At 38.1% G+C, this 12,601-nt stretch overlaps 1 protein-coding gene across 3 annotated transcripts in view; it reads right to left on the bottom strand.

Moving 5' to 3' along the window:
- The window catches only part of FOCAD (focadhesin), a 256,525-nt gene that overhangs the window by 195,789 nt on the left and 48,135 nt on the right, over nt 1–12,601 (bottom strand). The gene's annotated exons all lie outside the window — the stretch shown is intronic.

The following is a 12,601-nucleotide window of genomic DNA, read 5'->3' as shown; positions in this document are numbered from 1 at the left end:
TTTAAGCATAATGAAGCAAAGAGCTAAATGCTCCCTTATGAACTGTTAAATTGATATGTAAATACACATATAAAATATATAATGCCTTATGCTTAATAAAATGGATACATTTTCTAAATCTGTATATTTTATCGTGCAACTGCTATATGTAAGTGTTTCTCAATCTTGGCAGTACTGACACTTGGGACCAGGCAATGCTTTGTTATGAGGGTTCCCCAATGCACTGTAGGATGCTTGGCAGCACTCGTGGCCTTTCCCCTCTGGGTGCTAACAGCATTCACCCTAGTCATGACTATCAACTGTCTCCAGACATGACCGAATGTCATCTGGGGGCAATACAGTGCCTGGTTAAGAACCACTGAACCAGGTAAAATGACAAGCACTGCGAGAGGCACAGAGCTGATCAGAACATGGAAACAGCCTGAGTTATTAAAACAAACGGTTCATCTGCACCCTTCTTCACAATGAACCTAAAGCAATCAATTGTGCTCAACATTTTAAGTTTCTTATAGAAATATAGTACCAAATATTAGCATTAGGTATACAAGAGTAACACAATACAGTAGAAACTAGACTTAAAATGGAAAACAAATGTAAAATTATGCCTTTGCAAAATACAGAATCATGTTCCAAAATAAACTATTAAATAATGTACATACTAATTTGGGTATGATAGAAAATCATTATTTTCCTATTTAAAATATTATAATTTGAGCATTTAAAATGTCATAAGGCTAAGTATAGTTAACTCTTGATGTATTCACGGACTGATTATTAGATTTATGATTATTCTTTCCTCCTCTCACTCAGTGCTTGTTAGCCATTCCACTTCTTTCAAGTACATACAACTGAGGAAGGTCAAGGCAGATGAAGGACCCACAAATTAAATGAGTCAACTTGGCTCTTTATTAGAAGAGCTGTTGGTCAAAAAAGAAATAATGTGGTACAAAAGAACACCAAAACTTTAAGGGTTATGCCTTAAAATTTCAATTATCCCCAAACCTGCATTTCAAATTATAGAGTAAGTTAACTACAATACTTCATTCGAAATGAGAGATGAGTTGACCATACAATCAATCTGACCACTTGTAAAACAGTGGCAGACAATAAGCTACACAAGATTTGTAAACAAACACAAATGTAGAGGCACTGTCATCATCATTATTATTTAGATAAGCAGTGCCTACATAGTATCATCGCAATTATTTACTGTTATGCTGCCACTTCCATATCTCAGAAAAAAAACTAGGAGTGGAGAAGTGAGGTAAAATAATAGAAGGGAAAAAACTGAATTAAGAATCAAGAGTTTCAAATTTATATTCTGACTCTGCAACAAATCGTGTGATCTCAGGCAAGAGAATTAACCTTTCTTGGGCAGTTTCTTTATCTGTAAAATGAGGAAATCAGACTAAGTACCTTCTGCTGCCAATGTTATATAACCCAAGCCACCCATTAGAGCCCTAACCTTCACACTGCTCAGAATTAGAGGTGAAATGCCGGGCTGGGTGTGGCTCAGCGGTTGAGCATCGGCCTAGGATCCAGGCAATCGGGGTTCGATTCCCGGTCAGGGCACATGCCCGGGTTGTGGGCTCCATCCCCAGTCGGGGGCATGCAGGAGGCAGCTGATCAATGACTCTCATCATTGATGTTTCTATCTCTCTCTCACTCTCCCTTCCTCTCTCTGAAATTAATAAAAATATTTTTTAAAAAAATTAGAGGTGGAACCAAACCCCGTAAAAGCAGAAAGCAGTAAAGATGGCTCTCAGCTATTAGTAATTCTATGCCAAGCTTAAATGGCCCTAAGAACAATGTCTATTCAAATCTGAGACCTCAAAAAAAGAGGTCTATTTTTATCTCGAAGAGATAAATCATCTTAGATTTTTTATTTCAGAGAGAAGTGCTATGTCCAGAATGAGCCCACAGAAATTTTTAAATCAGAATTTTCTAACCCTTGAGACACGCAGTAGATTCTGCTTTCTTCCTAAGAGGGAAGAACATTGTTTCTAAAGAGCAACATCAATACAAGCCAGGCAACCAGGTCACCCTTCATCGGCCTTCAGTGCCTCTAATCTCTCCCTCACTGTGCATCGTTGTTGCTCTTTTCCCTACCACAGATGAACTGATGTGCGGTACATTCTCCGACACTTCCCTATTCATAATTTGTAAATGTTTTAATTGCTATTTTAAATAAAGTATTTACCATAGTCCCTAGCACACAGAATACTCCATAAACGGGGTATTATGATTATCATGCATCTTGAACTAGGGCATAAGCAGCTTGAAAGCTGGATCTATGTCTTGTGATTTTTATGTTTCCCTTTCAGTGCCAAATGCACATCTACAATAAATGTCACACACACACACACACAGTCCCCAAACCATCATTTTAAACTCTTTGACTAGATTATCAAAAACCAAGTTATCATAGCCCCACTAGCACACTGTTTCAAGTATATGTAGTTCAGAGAAAAAAAGCCCAGGAAGCATGCAGAATTGGTACCTAATACTTCAGTGCTCCCGCCCTTTAATAACATTGTCAAGAACACACAGCAATATGTGCATCTTAACAGAATGGAGCGGGGGACGAATGAATGATCGAGTCATAGCTCCACTAGACCAGCAGAGGCAACGGTAACCTAAGGTATGGAACTAGATTCACCTTTCCAAGTATAAGTACATCAATCTTCATAGAAAATAAAAAAAATTAGTCTTGGGTAGGCAAAGCAAAAAGCAGAAGTTATTTGTAACCTTTAGGTCACCTCAACCTTTCTGCTCCATCTCTGAATATAGGAAAGGCAAGGCTTGATTTACATCATAAATTCAGCGACAGACAGATTGCCTTTTCTGTGCGAGGAAACAATGCCTGCAGTCACCACGCCTTTTCACGGAAGCAGCTGTGACCCCGGCGCTTTCAGAAGCATAGCACAGCACTCACATCAAACATGCATTTTAAAAGCATTTCTCTACCTGCTCTGAATTTTGATTCAAAGGTGCTAGTAAGCCAAAAAGGGATTTTTTTAAAAAAGCTCTGCAGATTTTAAGTTAAAAATGCATACTAAAAAACTATTATGAAGATTCCACAATGCATATTACTATAAAAAAGAAAAACAAACAATAACTGTGACTCATTATATTCCCTATAGTGTTTTAGGATAGAAGTATCTTATCCTTTCCACACAAGCTCCCAGAAAAAGGAAGACTTGGAGCAAAAATTAATCTTGACATTTTTCACTTATGTTATTTTTTCTTTGGATCTATAAGGCAAATAGGGAGAATATAACATTTCTTTGAAAATATATACTTCAGCCCTGGCTGGTGTTGCTCAGTGGTTATACCATCAGCCCTCACACCCAAGGGGTCTTGAGTTCGATTCCCAGTCAAGGGCATGTACCTGGGTTGCAGGTTCGATCCCCAGCCCTGGTCAGGGTGTGTTTGGGAGGCAAACAATCAATGTGGATGTGTCTCTCTCTCTGCCCCTCTCTCATTTCTCTCTCCCTCGCTCCACTCCCTCCCACTCTCTAAAGATCAGTGGAAAAAATATCCTCAGGTGAGATTTAACAAACAAAAAAAGGAAATATATATACTTCATATTACAATGATTTTGTCCTCACACTGAACTTTCATGGGATCCCTACTTTGAGAGGCAGGGATTTTTTTTTAAACTAAATTTATTGCAGTGACCTTAGTTAATAAAAGTATATAGGTTTCAAGTGTGCAATTCTATGATACATCATCTGTACAGAGGCAGAGATTTAATGCAAAAGTGTCTGCCAGTGTCAGAAGTGTGGGACTATTTTAGGTACAAGGTGAGGGCTGGGGAGAAACATACAAATACTGAGTTAGGGATCCAAAATTTATATTATTAAGTTGCATGCCATGATTTCAAAAATATAAAAATAGACTAGAGATAAGATAAATAGGCTAATAAGGCAATAATTATAATATTTTATAGTCTTAAAGACATTTACCAGCAAATTACCATACGAATTTTAAATTAAACATCCACACTTAGAAGAACTTATAAAGCATTTTCTAGTGGCAATTACTAACGAGAAGATTGTACAACATGTGTAGCTTATTCTTTAGGTCTGGTTCTAAATCCCAGGTATAAATCTCAGCTGATGAGAACCATAATTCTTGAGCAAAGAATTCCCTGGGTGGGAAAGAGGAGAGAAAAGAGTAAATAAAAACATAAGCAAAACATGCAGTTCAACAGAAAGAATCAAACCGCAGAGGCAGATGGCCCTTGGGAAAGATTTCTGGCTACACTTCCCCAGTTGCTGTCCTGGCTTCTTTCTTACCCTTAACTCTGTTAGGCTTTTTCAGGGGCACAAATACTCCCTTCTTGCCCTTCTTGCTCCTGATTTTTCTATAAAGATGTCCCACTCATCCATTAAAACAACAATTCATAAACCCTCTGAAATTATATGAAAATTTTAAGTACATATTCGTATGTACATTTTCTAGGAAAAAGACCAAAGTTTTGTGAGATTATCATGGAAGGTCCTGACTCCCCTCCAAAAAAAATGTATCAGTGAATTAAAACTAAGTATATCTAAGGTAACTGCTGCAATTCAGTCTAAAGAACCACTCCCAACAAACCTATAAAGTAAGCACCATTTCTGCCCCCCCACCCAAAAAAAGGTAATACATGATGTATTCTGCCCAGAAACCATGGCTCCCTAAGAACTAAAGTTTCTATAATTTCAGGAAAATATACTAATGTCTTCTACTGGTTCCAATCCCTTATGGAAGCGTGACTGCACAGTACAGATGATTAAATGACACATCATACTTTATGCTAAATAAAACCAAACAACTACATCTCTGGGGATCCCTTTAGATAATATATTCAATTACTGAAATAACCAGCCCCCCAAAAAGCAAAATGCTTACCTTGACAACAAAAACCATATGATAATAGCTGATGATCGATATTTTAGTGTTGCAAGATTCTAAAACAACCTTAATAAGATAGTAAATGTAATAAGGAAATCTGCATAGAAATGAAAAATAACAACGACTACTCTTAAAGACTAAGCGGTTTCTTTTCAGGAACTTACAAAAAGTAGTTTGCCTTCAGAAATAAACGTAAAAGGCAGAAAGCACTAAAACTTCATTGGTAGGCATGCAAAAATATTGAAGAATAAATAAAATGTGTAATCCATGCAATGTAATATTATTCAGCCATAAAAAAGAATGAAGTACTAATCATGCTACAATATAGATAACCCTTGAAAACATTATGCTAAGTGGAAGAAGCCAGTCATAAAAGGCCACATATTATGATTCTATTTATATGAAATGTCCAGAAGAGGCAAACCCACAGATAAAAGAAACATTTTCTAGGGGCCGGGGATATGCAGGATTGGAAATGACTGACTGCTATTGGTATAGTGCTTCTTTGGGGGGTGATGGAAATATTCTGGAATCAGCAGTAATGGTTCAACAACACTGAATAAAAAACCACTGAATTGTACACTTAAAAGGGTGAATTTTATGGTATAGTAAATTATATCTCAATAAAAAGACATTAAAAAATATTCCAAACTTAACTCAGCTATGTGCTATTTTAAATTTAGTTAACTTCTTGATTTAAAAAATATTCAAATGCATCATGTGAAGTATAAGTATATGGCCAATATAAATAATCATAACTTGGATTCCCATTATAAACAGAGTAAGTTCAAATCAAAATCTCATTTATTACCTCAATATCCATGGTTGAGAGCTTAACTGTGTCCATTTTAAAGATGCAGATGTGGAAGGAAAGAAAGCTAATTGACTTTTTCTAATGTAATTATAAAATATCATGACATTGTTTGGTATATGAACCATCTGTCCTGTGATTCCCAAACCTAGTTCCACATCAGAATCTCTTGGCACTTTAAAAAAATACAAATTCTAGGTACTCACACTGGCTCCTACTGAGATTTCTAAATCAGAATCTACAGAGGTAGAGCTTTAGAATCTATAGATTAAGAGGATTTCCAGGGATTCCTTTCATTTTCACTCCTAAAATTTATCTCTATCTCCACTGTCACTAGTAACTGAAGGAGCTGGTAGAGCTGGGAAATCACCATTTTGAAATCATCACAGAAAATTGGTTGGGGGTTGTGAGCTTAATGAGAGCCAGGATATTTGCATGGCCTCAAAGTGTCCCACAGACTGCTTGTTAGTTACAAGAGGAAAATGATAATACAATAGAGAAATCAGATATCACCTTGAATGGGGGGGGGGCAAAATTAAAATCACCAGTGAGGGGAAGATGAACCTCAGTGCCTCCAGATATAATAGCCTCAGAAGAGTCACTTTTACAGTATTTAAAATTGTCAATGTCATGAAAGAGAAAGAATGAGAAACAGTTTCAGATTTTAAAAAACTAAAAAGAGCCCTGGCCGCATGGCTCAGTTGGTTGGAGTATCATCCTGTACACCAAAAGGTTGAGGGTTCGATTCCCACTCAGGTCACATACCTAGGTTGCGGGTTCAATTCCCAGTCAGGGTGCATGCAGGAGGAAACCAATAGATGTTTCTCTCTCACATCAATGTTTCTCTCTCTCTCTCTCTTTCTCTCTCTCTCTCTCTCTCACAAAGAAAAATCAATAAACATATCCTCAGGTGAGTATTAAAAAAAAGATATGAGAACAAAGGCAACATGTGATCCTACAGTACATTCTATATACTACAAAAAAAAAAAAAAAAAAGACATAAAAGGAAAAATGACAAAACTGGAATACGGACTATAGATTGAAACACTGTATCAATGTTAAATTTTCTTAATTTGATAACTGTACTCTGGTAATATAAGAATATCTTTGTCCTTAGGAAACACATACTATTGAATATATGCAATCTACTCCCAAATATCCTGGGTGGGTTTTCTTTAATCATCACCCGAGGATATGTTTATTGATTTGAGAGAGAGGGAAACATCATTTGGTTGCCTCCTGTACACGCGCCAACCTAGGAGCGTGCCCACAACCTAGGTATGTGGCCTGACAGGGAATTGAACCTGCAACCTTTTGGTGTACGGGATGACGCTCCATATTCTGGGCTTAAAAAGAAAAATTATATAGAGAATGATAAGGCAAATGTGGCAAAGTGAAAAAGAAACTGATGAATCTGGGTAAATGGTATGAGTCTTTTGCTCTATTCTTGCAACTTTTCTGGAACATTAAATTTTTTAATTAATTAGTTAAAAAGAAAAATCTTCAGTGAATTTGAGCTACTCTTTAAATAAAACCCAGTCTTTGCCATAGTCTTATTATATTCTAGGCCGTGCCCACCTCTCCTGAGCTTCTAGCTAACTAGGCCTCTCCCTCCCTTGACCAAGTTCCAGCCACTCCGCCTCCAGTAAATTCCTCTTGTGCACCAAGCTTGTCCACACAGCAGCATCTAATCACATGCTTTTCCTTGGGTCTGAAGCACTATTCCTGTGTTCTTTGCACAGTGGACTCTAGGCCTTCAAAATGGATATAAAAAAATGCAAAAAGAGTTTAATGCTAAGAAAAATCAAGTTGTCAGAACTAAACTGGGCTATGTTTTGATATCAATAATCACAAACTGGTCTTAGTACACTTGGTGTACTTTTCTTAGGACTTTCTCTTGTTTTTCTCTTTTCACCCTAAGGGGCAAATGCATTCGCCTTAAGAGAGAAGTGACAAAAATCAATATGAATTACAAAGTACTTCAGCCTTTAGGACACACATCTTTAAGGTCTTAAAATCAACTCTCCATCTAAATAAACTACGTAACATTGCACAAATGGATGAACAAATAGACATACAGAGTGCATAACTTTAATTTATTCAGGGTATAACTATCCATTACTATTGGCCTAATCACCCATTTCAGAGCATACCATCTGCCAAAAACATTTAATATTCCTTTACTTCAGAAAGTACAGCTTGATGAGGATCAGACCAAACCTTTCCACAAATAACATTTGATATTTGTGCATGTCAGCCAATGTCTGGCACATCAGAATGATGCACGAGTTCTGGAACAAGCAGTTACTGCTCATGAATTCACAGCTATTTCCTCACTTCAGCTGAGGGGAGAGAGATCTTAAGGAGACTGCCATAATATGAATATGCAAAGGAAAAATTAAAAGCAAAAGCACATGATAAAATTTCAGGGTGAAAAATGGCACTTTACAAAGCAAACGAGAAAATGAGCCTCTAATAATTTATAAATAATAAAATTTTAGTTTATTCTTCCTTGCAACCAAAACACCAGCCAAATATCAGTTCTCCGCTGCACTTCCTGTATGGTCAATATTCACAAATGCTTAATTAACTTAGGTAAATATACGTGTGCTACAGAAAAATGGAGTCCAGGCTAACTAAAAGAAAATTCAGACCAAACACAAGTAGAAAGAAAATAAGCATGAACTAAAGGATGTCTAAGAAGCAATTCTTTGAAAAAGTAATATAAAAATTGTTCACAGCTAGAAAAGGCTCCTAAAGTTTCTGAAAATAGTTAAGTACCTAAACCAGAAGTCACAAACTTACTGCCTACTCTGTATTTTTAAAAATCTAAATTGTTTCCCAACATTTACAAGTCAGGAGACTTCATATAAAAGGTTATTAATCCTGAAAGATCTGAAGGCCTGGCAACAATGAACCCCCATTTCCTCGCTACAGCAACTGGCCAGCAGTTCTCAACTCTACGAAAGCATCAGACACCACCTAGGAAGCTTTGAAAAAAATACCAATGCTTGAGGCTGCCACTCCCGTCATTCCAGGTGGAGCCCAGGCACCTGTATATTTCAAAGTTCCTCTGACAGCTCTAATGTGCTAAGGGATGAGACTCACGGCCTAAGATTTTTATATTTGGCATAGCTCTTCATTTAATCACAGCAGTCAAATGTACTACATTGTTCTTTCAATTACCCCCATCCTGAAAGGCAATGAGAGTCGCAACCCTACTCAAATATTCCCATTTAATCTTGCTCAAGCCATAAAACTATAGAAGGGTCCAGTTAAGCAACATGAACTTTATTAGGTACATACACCCTGAGCCAGTGCATCTCAAAGCATGGTCAGTGGACCACCTGTACATCCAAGTCTTATTAAAATGCAGATTTGCAGGCATGTCCCAGACACACATATCAAACACTCTGAAGATGAGCTGCTTATGCACTGTAAACACTAAAAACCAGTGGTGGTTTTCAGGAGGTTAATGAGGGCTCTCTTCGCCTCCTGTTCCCACAACTGTCTACCACTTGACCAGAAAGAGCACTAATGTGTTCGGGCCATGGCATTATTTCATTGAATGGAGCAATGAGATTTAAATCTCTTACATTCTCTCACTTGGCTTGCTCTCACTGGATGCATTTCCTTTAGAATTATACTTTGGTTCTACTCTTGGCCTCTTTATTGTCCATGATACAATGAACTTGGTGCCTTGGAGCTTAGGAACATACAGACATTTTGCCTCCCAAATACGAAACAGGCAAGGAGACATGATTAAACCATTCAAGGACCACCCTTTAGTGTACCCCAAGGGGTTCCTTGCAGCTCATAATGTGGCACCATTAAGCTCCCAGAAGCTCAAGCAGTATTTCTCAAGTGTGATCCACAGGTGACCTATATCCATATCACTGACCAGCAGGACAAACATGCTAATTCTGAATCTCACACAAAACCTACTAAGTAAATAAGAATCTCCGGCAAGTGGGCTTGAGAAGCTGTACCTTTAACAAGCTCCCCAGATGATTCTTATACACAGGGAGTTTGAGAACCACTGAGGTCCAGGTTCAACAAAGAGAAAGCCCTCTCTAGAGCTCCTTCAGGAAATTCACAGGAACCAAGGAAGTCTTTGGCTAACATTTTGGGTCCTCTCCACTCCCATACTGGCATGAGTTGTGCAATTCAGCACAGATTCCCGTAAAATGACCACATATTCTATTTTACTACAATTCGAGTTAGCTCTTAAGACAAAAAGTGAGAAATACTTAACCCCCAACTGTTCACTAGCAGAGTCCTTAGTACCATTAAAAGGACAGATTAGTTTCACGCCCAGAAAGCTTACAATTATGTTTCATACTCCTTCCATTTTAAATTAATCCTGCAGCACAACCAGGGAACACCACTAAGCTTCTCATATCCTTTTTATGCTTTCAAACACGGCTCATCAATTGCCTCTCCAAGGCTGGGTGATATTGCTAGCCAACGTGTGGCAATACATCTAAAACAGCATGACGATTTTATGCTTGACTCAGGTAATCATAGCTCTCTTGAGGGGAATCTGCTCTTCAGGCTCACCTCTCCTCTGTTCCTGCCATCCACAATCCCCCCTGGAGGAACTTAAGGCTCTTACACACTCGATTACACTCTACTGATTTATTGTACCAAACAGCCATTCACATAAGGGCTCTCCATAAACATTACTGGATTATGCCAACTCAGGTGATTGATTCTGGACCACTTAATGTGCCACCAAACTAAAAACAAACCCTTCAGTTCCTCAAACTAGGCTCCCTATCCACACCTAGCACCTATTATCTTTTGAAAACAAGACTGCAGTTAGAAGAACCAACTACAGGAGAACATACATTATAAACAGAAACACAAGTGAAACATTACAGGTGACTGAAGGTCTAGCACTCGAAAACAGGACAATCAATATGAAAACGAGAGCAACTCTACTTTTCTGCATGATAGAAAATTTCCCTTTACCATCACCTAAACCAGGCTTCTTAAACTTTACGGTGCCTCTAAATTACCTGAAAAATCTTACCAGAATGTGGGCTCTGATTCAGGGGGTCCGAGATCCTGCACTCGCAACAAGCCCCCAGGTACCTCTGATGCTGCTCGTAGCTCTGCTACTTATAGTGTGGTGGGGAACCCGCAGCATCAGCAGCACCTGGGAGCCCGTCAGAGAAGAATCTGGAGCCTGTCCCAGCCCTAACGAGAGAATCTGCCATTCCACAAGGCCCTCGGTGATGAGAATGCACATTAAAGAGATCTCATACTCACTGTGAATCAGAATCACCTGGTCTTTTTAAAACTACGAATGCCTAGGCCTCATGGCAGGCTCTGATTCAGCTGGTCTGGGGCATTTGATGTTTGGTGTGTTTCACACCCAGCTGGTTCTAATGAGCAGCACGGTTGAGAACCATTAAATTAAAAACACCCCACTGGGTGGAGGGAAATATGGAGCAACAGCTAATGGGTGAGGTATTTCTCTTTTTTTAAATATGTTTTTATTGATTTGAGAGAAAGAGAGAGAGAGAATGGGAGAGCGAGGGAAAAACACTGATGAGAGAAAACCGCTGCCTCCTGCACACCCCTTCCTAGGGGTGAAGCCCACAACTCAGGCATGTGCCCTGACCAGGAATCGAACTGGTGACCCCTGGGGGCATGGGAGGACAATCAACCACTGAGCAACACCAGCCAGGGCTTCTTTTTGGAATGATGAAAATGTCCTAGAATTGCTTATGGTGATGGTTGCATAATTCTATGAATATACTATTATATGCTTTAAATGGGTCGATTTTGTCATAAAACTATTATATAAAAAACAAATTAAAAACTTCAATAGCTTTCCTATCTTAAAATAAATAAATAAATAAATAAATAAATAAATAAATAAATAACACCCAGTGAACAATAATGAAATGAAATCGTTTTCTATCCTGAAACTGGCCCAAGAGTTTGAACTTTTTAAAAAAAGAGAAAACACAGATGTTACTATGACTCATCTGGAAATATAAAGATCCGCTTATCTACTCTGTAGGTTCAATTCTGGTCAAGGTGATGGGTAAAGGACAAACCTGAAATGAAACCTTGTGTCTCAGGAGGCACAACTATGTTTAAAAAAGAAAAGCATATTTATCAATTTGGAAAAGTTTTATTCTACACACCCCAAGTTTCCACAGTATTTTCAAACAGCAAATACTTCTCTTTTTGCTTCCCCTTTTTAAAAAGAAATTAATGTGTTAACAAATAAGTTAATGAATTCACTATTCGTTGTACTACATTCTTTCCATAAGTTTGAAGACATTCTAAAAACATGTTAAGAAAGAAATACATAAAATGAAATCTGACCTTGTTAAAAAAATTGGCTTAAAAAACTCTCAATAATGTACTCATAAAAATAAAAGAGATCATAAATAGCACTAAAATTTCAGGAAAGAACACTGTAATACATGAGACACTGCTGACTTATTCTCAAAAGGAAAGCACTATAAATATACGTAAGTAGGCAGCACTCAACATTTTAGAGACCCTCTCACAGCTTCTGATTGCTGTGGTGTCAAACGCTCAAAACTGCAGGTGCTGTATGTTCAAGCCAATGAGGAGTCACAAGTATCTGATTTACTTTCCCTGTTGAATTGGCATAGCCCAAGTGAGCCACTTTCTGCCATGAACCAGTCCCCTTGTTTATGGTCCCATGTTCTCATTCTTTTGAAGCGGGCACATTCTGGATGCATCACTAAACAGAGTTCCTAAGACAATAGACATGGCATCCTCTGGGGTCCTCTGTTCACTAAGGGGGAGCTCCCGTCTTAAGAAATGGCTTTCTAGGACCTTCAAGGCAATGGTTAAGGTCACCTTCACAAATAAGTATGATGCCATCCTTTGTCCTCACTC

The sequence above is a fragment of the Miniopterus schreibersii genome (assembly GCF_964146895.1).
Source record: "Miniopterus schreibersii genome assembly, chromosome: 11".
NCBI classification, from domain to species: Eukaryota; Metazoa; Chordata; class Mammalia; order Chiroptera; family Miniopteridae; genus Miniopterus; species Miniopterus schreibersii.
The sequence above is the reverse complement of the archived record's forward strand: the minus strand, read 5'-3'. Positions and strand labels throughout refer to the sequence as shown.